This window comes from Lactuca sativa, chromosome 1 (genome assembly GCF_002870075.4).
Source record: "Lactuca sativa cultivar Salinas chromosome 1, Lsat_Salinas_v11, whole genome shotgun sequence".
NCBI classification, from domain to species: domain Eukaryota; kingdom Viridiplantae; phylum Streptophyta; class Magnoliopsida; order Asterales; family Asteraceae; genus Lactuca; species Lactuca sativa.
Genome location: NC_056623.2, coordinates 105,839,990 through 105,852,875, shown reverse-complemented (window position 1 = coordinate 105,852,875; position 12,886 = coordinate 105,839,990). Strand labels below are relative to the sequence as shown.

At 33.8% G+C, this 12,886-nt stretch overlaps 2 pseudogenes; both read right to left on the bottom strand.

Annotated features, from left to right (window-relative positions):
* Positions 1–651: 651 nt before the first annotated feature.
* Positions 652–3,335, bottom strand: LOC111879261 (F-box/FBD/LRR-repeat protein At1g13570-like; annotated as a pseudogene).
* Positions 3,336–5,345: 2,010 nt separating this feature from the next.
* On the bottom strand, positions 5,346–7,801 carry LOC111879304 (F-box/FBD/LRR-repeat protein At1g13570-like; annotated as a pseudogene).
* Between the last annotated feature and the right edge of the window lie 5,085 nt (positions 7,802–12,886).

The following is a 12,886-nucleotide window of genomic DNA, read 5'->3' as shown; positions in this document are numbered from 1 at the left end:
ATTACACAAATAAGTAAGATTAGTTTGGAAAATCATCGTTCGGGCTTTGGCTGATTGTACACACTGCTCCAACTCGTTTTCTCTTAAAATTCTTTCTCATTTTAGAAAAACTAATTTCCCAGTTTGAGTTCAGACATACCCGAAGGTACACCCGAATCCCTCAAACCAAGGCTTTGATACCAAGTCGGCGCCTTCCCGCGATCCTTGGAAGTACCTAAAACACATATCACATAACACTGTAAGCACAAGGCTTAGTGAGTTCCCCAAAATACCACACATAAATCAGTAGCCTCTCATGGATATGATCGGATAGGGCCCTCCGGACAATGTGTCTCAGTGGGACCCTCCAGTCCCACAACTCGGGTTGACCCTCTGGTCCTACCTCAACAACTCAGAATAATACATAATATAAATCACCTAATGCATGATATCGCAATACTCTATATAATCACATAAGAAAATATATTTATGAATTGTTTTCAAAATATAAAACTCATCGTGAACAATTGTAAGACATTACTAGTATTTCTAAATTATGGTAGGTTTTTGTTACTAAAGTTAATCATAGTCTTAATCATACTACCATTATGACCTGCACGATCATATTGTTGAACGCTAGACCCTAGTGCAGTAGCGGATACAGAAACTCCATGAAGAATTGATTTCGGTTGTAGGTATCTGTCTACATTTCCGTAAATCGATGTTGAATTGTTGTTCATCTACTTTTAAATTGTACTTATCATGTGCTTTAAAAATAAATGCAAAAAAGGGCAATTTATACATATTTTGTTAATGTAAATGCAAAAAAGTCCATCATAATTGATACTTCTATCAGTAATGCCACCCCCAAAAAATTGCAATGTGGTTGAACATTCATACGTACATGATTATGGCTTGGGATTCAAGTAGAACATCTTTGCTTTTGATGAGGCTCGAGGGAACTGCATTACAACTGTAGTAATGTCAAATCTTTTTGAGCATCAGAAAAAGTTTTCTGACTTGGTGTAATGGTCAACTTGTCGAGAGAAGGGGAATGAGCAAGAAGAAGCTTTATAAAAAGCAGTTCCGGTTTTGATCCTTCTAAACATGTTATCTCTACAGTTTGCAATTGGTTCAATGTACAATCGAAACAATTTGGGGATTCCAAATGATTTGAAGCTGGACCCACATCAATTACTCGAGGAACCTAAAAATACACAAAATGCAACCATAGTTTAGCATCTAATTCTTGTATCATATAACCCAAAAAGTTGTAGTTTTATAATTATTTCTTTAATTTACCATTGTCATGAATAACCTCAAGGTTTCAAGATTTGGTGAGTTCCGAAGCAAACAAAGAGCACCGTGAAGTTGATGCAAATCAGCAAGTTGATAATGGGACAACCGCAGATACTTTAAACTATAAATTGCATGTGGAAGCAACTTTGGAATTTTTTCGGCGATAAAAAACTGTCAGATGAAAGTTAGTGTTTAAATCACCCAATAAACATGAGAATTACAATAGACGAGAAATGTAGGACCTCTTAAGAAAGAGCATAAAAAGTTAACCTTAAGAAAATGACTGTCGATACAAAATTGTCTAACACTGGGCAAGTTATTCAACATTAATGTGGCCAAAGTGATTTTTTCAACTCGTACAAAATCTTGTATGGGTTTCCGTAAAGCAATTATAGCCTGAAAAAGGCATGGACTGTCCAATAACCGAAGCAACATGGCATCAGGACAATCAAGGACAATCAAAGTCTGTAGTTTTGTAGCGTTAATGTTGAAATTGTAAACATTTGTGCATGTAACCAAGGCCAACCTCTTAAGCCGTGGTAGGTTGATCTTAGTTCCACACAATCTACCCCCAAAATCAGAATGGTGCAGAAGAAGTTCTTCAAGGTTGAGAAATCCTTCAAACGCACGTGGTGGATTGAAGAAACAGTTTACCATTTTCAAACTTCTCAATTCTAGACAAGAAAACACACAAGAAGGAAGTTCGTAACTACGATTTGAATTAGCAAGAATGAGTTCCCTGACACCTCTTCTTGATAAGAGTAGCATCCATTGGTTGACTTCTTCGAAGGTATCAAGAAAAATATTTGGTATATGGAGAAGAAATTTCGAAATTGGACCCGTGTGAAGGATCAAGAATTTGTTTATGATCCTTATAAACCCATTACGACCAAAAGCTCCATTTTTTGAAAACTTTTTAGAGAACTGCAGATCAAAAACCAGCACCCTCATTGTGGTCCATCTGTACCTCCACTTTTTTGATATAATGCTTGTCCTTACAGCCTCTTCAATCGGGAGCCGCCTAAAATCGAGTCTTTCAAGTGTTCTGGCAAGTGACTGATCCTATCTTCCTCACCACAACTGACATCCCTCCTTTTAATTCTCTCTGTTATTAGATTCAGAAAAAAAAAAAAAAAAAAAAAAAAAAAAAAAAAAAAAAAACAAAAAAAACAAAAAAAAAACAAAAAAACAAAAAAACAAAAAAACAAAAAAACAAAAAAACAAAAACAAAAACAAAAAACAAAAACAAAAAAACAAAAACAAAAACAAAAAACAAAAGGCTCCAAGTTATATCAAATATAAAATGGAATCCAATAAGAAACATGGAGCAACTTGACATTTCTAATACTCTTCTTATTTTCAATGAAGTTTTTGGGTGTGGTAGCATAGCTCATGAGAAAGAAACTTTCTCGTTGACAATACTTATGATTTAATGGTTGTAAGCATTTTTTAAGAAAATGTGAATAACATATTACATGGATGATCGAAGGGAAATCTTTATAGAAACCGATGCTATGGGAATTATATGGGTACGTGCATGTGAAAAAGTGTCATTCATGCCACGAAACCTAACTTGGAACAGTTTCTTTCTGTCCAATTTTGGTCTATCATCTCAATTGCTTCCCATGGCAAAACCTAACTTGCAACATACATGACCACATAATATAGATTCTACTTTCTGCCTTTCAAATTTAAAAACTATTCAAGTGCCTTTAGAATGCGTTGTAATAAATCGCATGGAAATCGGTCTCCTGATTTCTGTTTTCTAGTGGATACGTAATGATTGACAACGACTACCCAAAAACAGAGTTTATGTCCGATTGGAATGAACAAAATAAATCCTAAACAACAGAATTTAAACAAAATCTCTTTCCCACACGACTTTCAAAGAATAAAAAAAGATGGAGGTTAATGAAGAAGAAACTTACCCATCAATCAGACGAACAGTAGTTAATCCGCCGGTGTAAGATGTCAAAGTGTCGGGAATTAGGGTTTACTATCCACCAGTATATTATAGTGAGTAAGCTGTAAAAAGTATGTTAACATTGATGAGGGAAAACAAAACGGATGATATATAGAGGATAAATTCCAGAGTTAATTACATGAATGATCCTGTGCTTCCGGGTAATTTATGTAGTACTTGAAATCTAATTCTTTTTTTTTTTTGTTCTTTTTAATTTGGACATGTATTTTTTTTTTTTTTTTGGTACTTTAACAAGATAAAACACTATTTATATATTTGTTTAAATGATGTTATAACCGGTGGAATCCATGGTTGACAAAGTAATATAACATATAACATATAAAATATAAAAATAATAATCATTAATCATAGATTTGCATATATTAACATAAAAACTACAGTTAAACATGGTAATACAATGGTATTATTGGTAGACTTTCAAAAATACAATGCCTTAATTGAAAAAGAAATAGAAATGCTAATCATTTGTAAATAAATTATGTTGTTATTGTTAGCGAGTAACAAAAGAAAAAAAGAAAATATTAACATGTATTACCCTTTAAAGCATTGCAATATTTTATAGACGCCGCTTATTTCATGTTTAATTAAAACTTTTGGTACTTGACACTAAAACTTTTAACAAAAGAAGTTAAAGTACATGGACAATTACCATTCACCCCAAATAATGGGATTGTAAAATTGATTCAAAAGGGAAAGCCTTTTGAATGAAAGGTGAGCTAGTTAACTTACTATGTGTGCAATAAAAATCACAAAAATCTAAAATGATTACATAGCAATGTACTTTTATTGATTAGTTTAGGCTTAGATAGCAAATAGAATAAGAAAAGAATGTGATTGAATAGTTGTACTTTTAAAAACTAATGATCTATTAATTCATAAACTAAAGATAAAAACAAACATGGAGAATCTATAAAATTATTGGATGAAAAAAATAAATAACTAATTTAGTGGTTACTTTTAGTTTCATGTATATTAAAACGGATCTACTAAAAAACTGAGTAAAAATTATATTACTTCCTGACTTGACTTGCTTGAACTTTTAATTCTAACATTGGATTTTCTGAGTTGTATTATTTTGACTTTTTGAGTATTATCTTTTTTCTTTCAATTAAAAATGTTATATGATTTTCAAATAAAGCAATCTAAATTTGTTGTAATCCAAATGAAATTGTCACGATAACCAAATGGTATAAATTATTGAATTAACATTATGATACTCTACTTATTTAGGTAGGTATTTTAAAAATAACTTTAAAACATTTTTTATTTTATTTGATATTTTGATTTAGGTTTTCGATTTAACAATAATTAGTTTATTATGTTGGCAATTTAATACATTAGGATATTAGATTGACAATTCAAAAAGTTTGCAACTGATATGATAATAAAAATTCTATTTAATAATATATATAAATTAATAAATTAAATATATTATATTGAAATTTGAAAGGTTAAGGGTTTCAATGCTCGAGATGAAAGAAAAAATACATTTTTCATAGTATAATATGATGATATAATATTTTTGGGTGATTCATCTTGTACACTTACATACGAATGAGATATCCCTATTTAGACTTTATTAGTATTTTGTAAATTGATGTGAGTTTTGCCTTACTGCAAAAATTGAGTTAATATGAAAGAACCCCGCATCTTTGAAGAATGCTGACACAAACACATCCTCCTTTTGGTTTCTAGCATTACTTCTGATTAACTTCATGTCTGTTAAGCACTCAAATGAGTTTGTGTTTGTTGATTAAGAGGCAGTTGATTCATTGTGTTAAGAGGTGGTTAATTCACACCACTCAGTTTTCCATCTGTTTTAGATTGGTTTAAACAATGAATATAACTGTCCTGATCTTAATCCCATACATATTGTGTTTCGGGAGCCAACAAAGCCACAAAGAAGACATATCCAACCATATTTTGTAGTTTGACATTGTATTGTTTGGAAATGATTGCATATAGATGCTATAATCTCAAACAGAATACCACATGATGCTTGTTGGTGATTTCACAATTTCACCTTTTTAATAGAGAGCATTTTTTATAATTTTTATAATTATTCAGCAAGTTAATTCAAATATTTTCTCAAACAAGAACATTTCATTTAGCAGGAAAAAATTACAAAACGTTAAAATGGTCATTTTTATCATTCTACATTAATCTCGTATTTTACTTCGATGAAGTCTTGATTTTGGTTGTAGGTATCTGTCTACATTTTCGCAAATTGATTTTGAATTGTTGTTCATCTACTTTAAAATTGTACTTAATCACGTGACGTAAAAATAAATACAAAAAATCATTAATGCCACCCCAAAATAATTGCAATGTGGTTGAACATTATCACCTACATGATTATGGCTTGGGATTCAAGTAGAACATTTTTGCTTTTGTTGAGGCTCGAGGGAACTGCATAATATCCATCGCAATGTCAAGTCTTTTTTGAACATCAGAAGCTTTACTTGGTGTAATTGTAAACTTCTGGAGAGAAGGGGAATGAGCCAGAATAAGTTTTATAAAAAGCAGTTCCGGTTTCGATCCTTCTAAATATGTTATCTCAACAGTTTGCAACTGTTCCAATGTACAATCCAAGCAGTTTGGGGATTCCAAATGATTTGAAGCTGCTCCCACATCAACCCAAGTCTCCTAAAAAACAAAAAATGTAATTAACCACAGTTTATCATCAACTCTTGTATCGAATAAGCGAAAATCTTTTACTTTTAATGTTCTTTACTTTACCATTGCCATGAATATACACAATGTTTCAAGATTTGGTGAGTTCCGAAGCAAACAAAGAGCACCGTGAAGTTGATGCAAATCAGCAAGTTGATAACGGAACAACCGCAACTGCTTTAAATTATAAATTGTATGTGGAAGCAATTTTGGAATTTTTTCTGAAATAAAAAACTGTGAGATGAAAGTTAGTTTTTAACTTACCCAATAAACAAAAGAATTACAATAGACTGTAAATGTAGGATCTCTTAAGAAAAAGAATAAAAAGTTTACCTTAAGAAAATGACTGTCGATATTAAACTGTATAACTCTTGGAAAGTTACTCAACATTTTGGCCAAAGTCATTTTTTCAACTCCTACAAAATCTTGTATGGGTTTCCCGAAAGCAATCCAAACCTGAAAAAGGCATCGGTTGTCTAATAACTGAAGCAACATGGCATCAGGACAAGCAATGACAATTAAATTCTGCAGTTTTGTAGCCTTAATGTTGAAATTGTAAACATTTGTACACATATTCAAGGTCAACGTCTTAAGCCGTGGTAGGTTGATCTTAGTTCCACACAATCTAGCCCCAAAATCAATACGCTTCAGAATAAGTTCTTCAAGATTGAGAAATCCTTCAAACTCACGTGGTGGATTGAAGAAACATTTTGTCACTTTCAAACTTCTCAATTCTAGACAAGAAAATACACAAGAAGGAATTTCATAACATTGATTTGCATTAACAATGATGAGTTCCATGAGACTATTTCTTGGAAGCTATCAAGAAACATATTTGGTATATAAAGAGCAAATTTCAAGATCAGACCCTTGTGAAGGATCAAGAGTTTGTTTATGATCCTTATAAACCCATTACGACTAAAAGCTCCATTTTTTGCAAACTTTTTAGAGAACTTCGGATCAAAAACCAGTGCCCTCATTGTGGTCCATTTGTACCTCCATTTTTTTGATATAATGCTTGTCCTTACAGCATCTTGAACTGGGACCCGCTCTAAGATCGAGTCTATCAAGTGTTCTGGCAATTGACTGATCACATCTTCCTCAGCACAACTGACATTCCTCCTTTTAATTCTCTCTGTTATTAGATTCAGAAAAAAAAAAATGGCTCCAAGTTATATCAAATATAAAATGGAATCCAATAAGAAAGATGGAGAAACTTGATGTTTCTAATACACTTCGTATTATCCATGAAGCTTTTGGGTGTGGTAGCATAGCTCATGAGAAAGAAGCTGTCTAATTGATGATACTTATGATTTAATGGTTATAAGCATTTTTTAAGAAAAAGTGACTCACGAATTACGTTTTGTAACCCTAAAAGATAATGATCAAAGTGTCTTTTAACAACATAATGATTTAAAAGAGGGTCATGGAATATCGAACGGAAAACTCTGGGAAAACGACGTGAATTCTGAAGATGTGTGCATGGAAAAAGTGTCACTCATGCCACGAAACCTAACTTAAAACAATTTATATTGGGTTCAATTTTGATCTATCCTCAAGCTTCTATTTGCATCAATGGTTTCCCCACGAAAAACCAAACTTACGACAACTTACATCACCACATAATGATTGACGACTACCTAAAAACAGAGTTTATGCTTCCAATTGGAATGAACAAAAGAATTCAAACAAAATCTTTTTCCCAGACGAGTTTCAAAGAATAAAAAACATGATGGTTAATGAAGTAGAAACTTACCCATTATCAGACAAACCAGTAGTTTATCCGTTGGGGCACAATGTCGAAGAACTGGGATTCGGGAATTAGGGCTTACTATCCACCAGACCCTCAAAAAGATATATATTAAAGTGATCCCGATTTAATAGAAAGAACGAAAAGAAGGGAAAACAGACATTTATATTAATAGTTTTTTAATTTTTAATATGTTTTTTTTTTGGTTTAAGGTAATTTAATGGGCAAATTGCAAAAAATCACTTTGTTATGATAAAATTTCAAATTTGACACTGATTTTTTTTTTGTAATTATGTCATTATATTACAATTTTGTTGCAATAACAACCAAATCATTTGTTATATACCTGTTCTCCTGGTAACTATTCTTCCTGAATTGTAATAAAATCACTATGTTTACCAAAAATTGCAATTATGATATTGTTTTCTTTTCTCAATTATGTCACTATATTTACAATTTTGTTGCAATATCAATCAAATGACCGTTACCATTAATCTAGCATATAACCAAATGACACTATTTTACAATTTTGTTGCAATATGTATTTATGTATCGTGTATATGTATATCTATTAATGTATCATGTATACTGAAAATGCATAAATTACCAAGTTAAAGTAAAAGGGTCTTTTTGGCATTAGCTTTTTATCTTGCATGGTCATAACATAAAAGGAAAAAAAATAGTTTTTCTTTAAAAAAAAATGGCCAGAGTGCAAAGTTTTTCTGTTGGGCTAGTGAAGCCATAAATGACAAAGTTCAAGGGCCAATATTGTAACTTTATAATTAATTGGTTCATGTGTGAAGACTTGGAGTACTTTCTAATGAAAAGTGTGCTACCGGTGAAATTGGAAATTGGTACTTAGCTTCAAAGTCAAAAATATGCAGTAGGCATGTGATGCATTAAATGCATGATACACACAAGTCATAATTTGCAGCAACATATACGTATATGTGTGAATTGAAGAAGAAGGTTCGACTCAAAAAGACTATAAATATTCACTTTCTCTTCATTTGTTAGACACACAATAACCACAACATCATAGAGAATAGATACACAGATGAATTAGTGAGGTATTAATTTTTGTGCAGAGCCTTAATTCGGCAGTCAAAAATTACGAGTGATATCTTATACTGAGTAATCAAATTACAAGTGCAGTTTTTTAGCCTTGTATGATTGTAATTTTCTTTGATGTTAAATAAAATCTCATCTCTCTCGTTCGCCCGTTGACGTAGGTCAGATTAGACCGAACCACGTTAAATATTGTGTTCAGTTTCATTTGCAATTTTCAGTAGTTTTTATTCCGCAAGTGTTACCGAAATCGTTAATCGTTTTGTTCGAAGTGTTTAACTTGTTTTGTTGCATTCCTAACAAACTAGTATCAGAGCTATGGCTGAAGATGGGAAAGTTAGGATCGAAAAATTTGATGGTCAAGATTTTGGATTCTGGAAAATGCAAATCGAAGATTATCTCTACCAGAAGAAGTTACACCAACCTTTGTCCAAAGACAAACCAGAAGCAATGACGCAGGAGTTGTGGGACTTATTAGATCGGCAGGCACTCGGAGTGATAAGGTTGTCATTGGCAAAGAATGTCGCTTATAATATTGCCAATGTGAAGACAACCTACAATCTGATAAATGCGCTGTCTAATATGTATGAAAAACCTTCGGCAGCAAATAAGGTTCTTGATTCGGCAGCTTGTAAATCTAAAGATAAAGGAGGATAGCTCAGTGACAGACCACGTGAACGAATTCAACTCAATAATATCAATATTGATATATGTTGATATTGGATTTGAGGATGAACTCATGGCATTGCTACTATTATCATCGTTTCCCGAAAGTTGGTCCAACATAGTGACCGTTGTTAGCAGTTCAGCCGGAGGTGCCAAGCTATCATTCGAAGGTATTCGTGATTTAATCCTTGGTGAGGATGTGCTCAGAAGGAGTGCCGGAGAAGCTTCCAGTAGTCTTCTAAGTACTGAAGATAGAGGAAGAAAGACCAATAGAGGAGGTGGTGCTAGAGGAAGATCGAAGTCAAGAAAGAGAGGTCAGTCGAAGAACAGGAAAGATATTACCTGTTGGAACTGTAATAAGAAAATGTTACACCCCAAAATCGATGGCGGAAACGTTCCAGGGCGGAGGACGTCATGTATAGCATCACAACCAATGAATAACAGCAATCATAGCAACACAACCATTACAGTGAATACTTAGGTAAAAACGTTTACATCTATTTTGAAACTTAGTTTGAATTACAACCAATAGTTTTGCATTGTAAAAACTTAAAAACTCGTAATGCTTCAGTTCCTCGAAAATCCAACAAGTACCTGTCTACTGATTTCCTGAGAATATAAGCAGTTTGAAAAATATTAGCATAAAGCTGGTGAGTTCATAAGCAGTAATTTGTAATGAAAACTTGTTGATGAGCGAGCCAAAATGATTATGTAGTTTCAAGAAAATTTGATATTTTCTTTAGTGAAAAACGTAGTGTGATCGATTTCGTATACAACCATGAATGTTCGTTTCTGAAAATCGTAGAGATATGCAAAATACTACTTCATGTGACTAGCTAAAGCTAATCATGAAGTATACGTATTTAAATGTAAAACCGTAGCATAAATGATTCGGTTTTGAAAACCCTGGCTCGGCCAATATGCATAGTGTGTTTAGTTCTATTTGGTATAAATAGAACTACTGAAGAAAACCAGGTTGGTAAACTATCGGTGATTTATATATAATGTGAGTCGTATAACCATGCTTGATATGACTAGTGACCTTTCCAACGTTCTTCAGGCGTTGATGTTAAATGACATTTGTACATCTCAGGCGTGCCCGCCTAACTGTAGCTAGCAGTCCAGATGTGGGATTGTCAGTCCCGAATAGATCTATTCACAAATCTCACGCTCTCCCTCCAAGAGACTCTGGTTATACAGTGGTAGGATTTATCCCTGTACACCTAAGGGTACAGTAGTGAATTAGCGCCTCACAGTATCGTACAATCTAGTTTAGAAGTGATGCAGTAGAGTTCTACCGTGGTGAGAATCCGAATGTATACCGCGTATAGTGATAAGTTACAGTTATGAAAATCATGATTAAACGGTGATATAAACTGTAAACAGTTTCTGTTCCAGTGCATATGTTTAGTAGAGAAGTTCTTATGCTTGATAAGTTTTTTAGAGAGATCCCAAACTATACCGATTATAGTTTGCATGTATAATGTAGTGAATAGCGTATCCGTAAAAACTATGCAATATTTGTGAAAACGTCCCTTATGCTCGACATTGTACGAAAGGGAAATAAAGTATGAAATCTTGCATAAGTTGTATGTGTATTTCAGAAAACATTTATGTTTAGCTTGTATTCCCCCCCTGAAAACCTTTAAAAAATACGGAAAAATGTAGGGGTATGAACTCACAGTTGTTGCGTGGAGTTGTTGACTAAAAAGAAGGTTCCCGAGTTGTTTCACCTGACACTTAACGAAATCCTATTATCAAATAAATACGTATATGTATCTAAATTAGCAATTTCAATAAATAAAGTGTCATAAGAACACTTGAATTCGGTTGAGGAATGTTACCGAGACTTGCTTGAATCGAAGAAATGGGTTTGCAGCCAAAAGTACCACCAAAAAGATGTTTACGGTTTCTGAAGATTGCCGAGTTTACGGTTTCTGAAGATTGGCGATTTTACGGTTTCTGAAGATTGCCGAGTTTACGGTTTCTAAAGACTTGGCGAGTTTACGGCCGTAAACTCAAGAACAGAGTTTACGGTCTTTGAAGGTTGGACCGTAAACTCGGAGGAATGATGTTTGGATGTTGATTTCGAGGAGCTGAGTGTTTCCAGATGTTCCAAAGGGCTCCAAACGTGGTTTTCTCGATGTTTTTCGGAGTTTAAATGTGATTTTGTGAGTTTACGATTGATGAATCTTAGAGAGAGGAGGAGAGAATGCGGCTAAAAACGTCCCAATGAAGTCGGAGGAATCGTATTTATAGGGGTGAGGTGAGGGGTCCACTCGTCCTGGACTGTAAACATAGTTTACGGTCGTAAACCCACTTCGACCAGAAATGTTTGATTTTTTTCCAGATTTTCGGGTTTCCACGCGATTTTTGGTTCCGATTCGTAAATAATTTAATTAAATATAACTAGATTATTTTAATAAACCAAAGAGTTTGACGGAAAAGTTAACAATTTGAATTTTTATTAACGGAATCGCGTAACGGAAACGGGATAAGTTTCGGGTTGTCACAGAAAGGTCATTTCAGAAATCAGTGCCCAAAGCCTTCGGCAGACAAAGGCAAGAAGGAAGTAAATATGGCAGCAGATTCTGAGGATAATGCACTCATTTGTTGTGTCGAAAACTCAATTGAATCTTGGATCATGTATTCTGGTTCGTCGTTTCATGCTAGTCATTCCAAAGAAGTAGTGCATAATTTCAAGCAGTATAAAGGGAAAGTTAGATTAGCAGATAACAAGAGCCTGGATATTACTGGAGTTGTGGATGTGGTCCTCAAGACAACTTTGGGTACGAAGTGGACTTTGAAGAATGTCAATTTCATTCCAGACTTGAAAAGGATGTTAATATATGTGGGGCAGCTTGATGATGAAGGTCACCATGTTACATTTGGTGATCATCAGTGGAAAGTGACAAAGGGAAACTTAGTTGTTGCTACAGGTCAGAAGCGGGGTACACTTTATATGGTGGAAGTTTCTGATGCTGAAGCACATGTTGTTGAAGAAGTTGGGGCATCCACTCTATGGCACCAAAGACTTGGTCATATGAGTGATAAAGGAATGAAGATGCTAGCCTCCAAAGGAAGACTATCAGATCTGAAGACTGTGACAGTGGACTTCTGTGAGCCGTGTATTCTATGTAAACAAAAGAAAGTTACTTTCACAAAGATCGGTCATCCGCCCAAGTGCAGAAAGTTAGAGTTAGTTCATTCAGATGTTTATGGTCCCACTTCAGTTTCTTCAGTGGGAGGGTCTCGATATTACGTTACTTTCATTGACGACTGCACAAGGAAAGTTTGGGTTTATTTCTTGATGCATAAGTCTGAAGTTTTCAGCATATTCAAGAAATGGAAAGCTATTGTAGAGAATGAAAAAAACTTGAAAATCAAGTGTTTCAGATCAGACAATGGGGGCAAATACAGTAGCAAAGAATTTGTTGATTATTGTGCTGATCAAGGAATCAGAATAC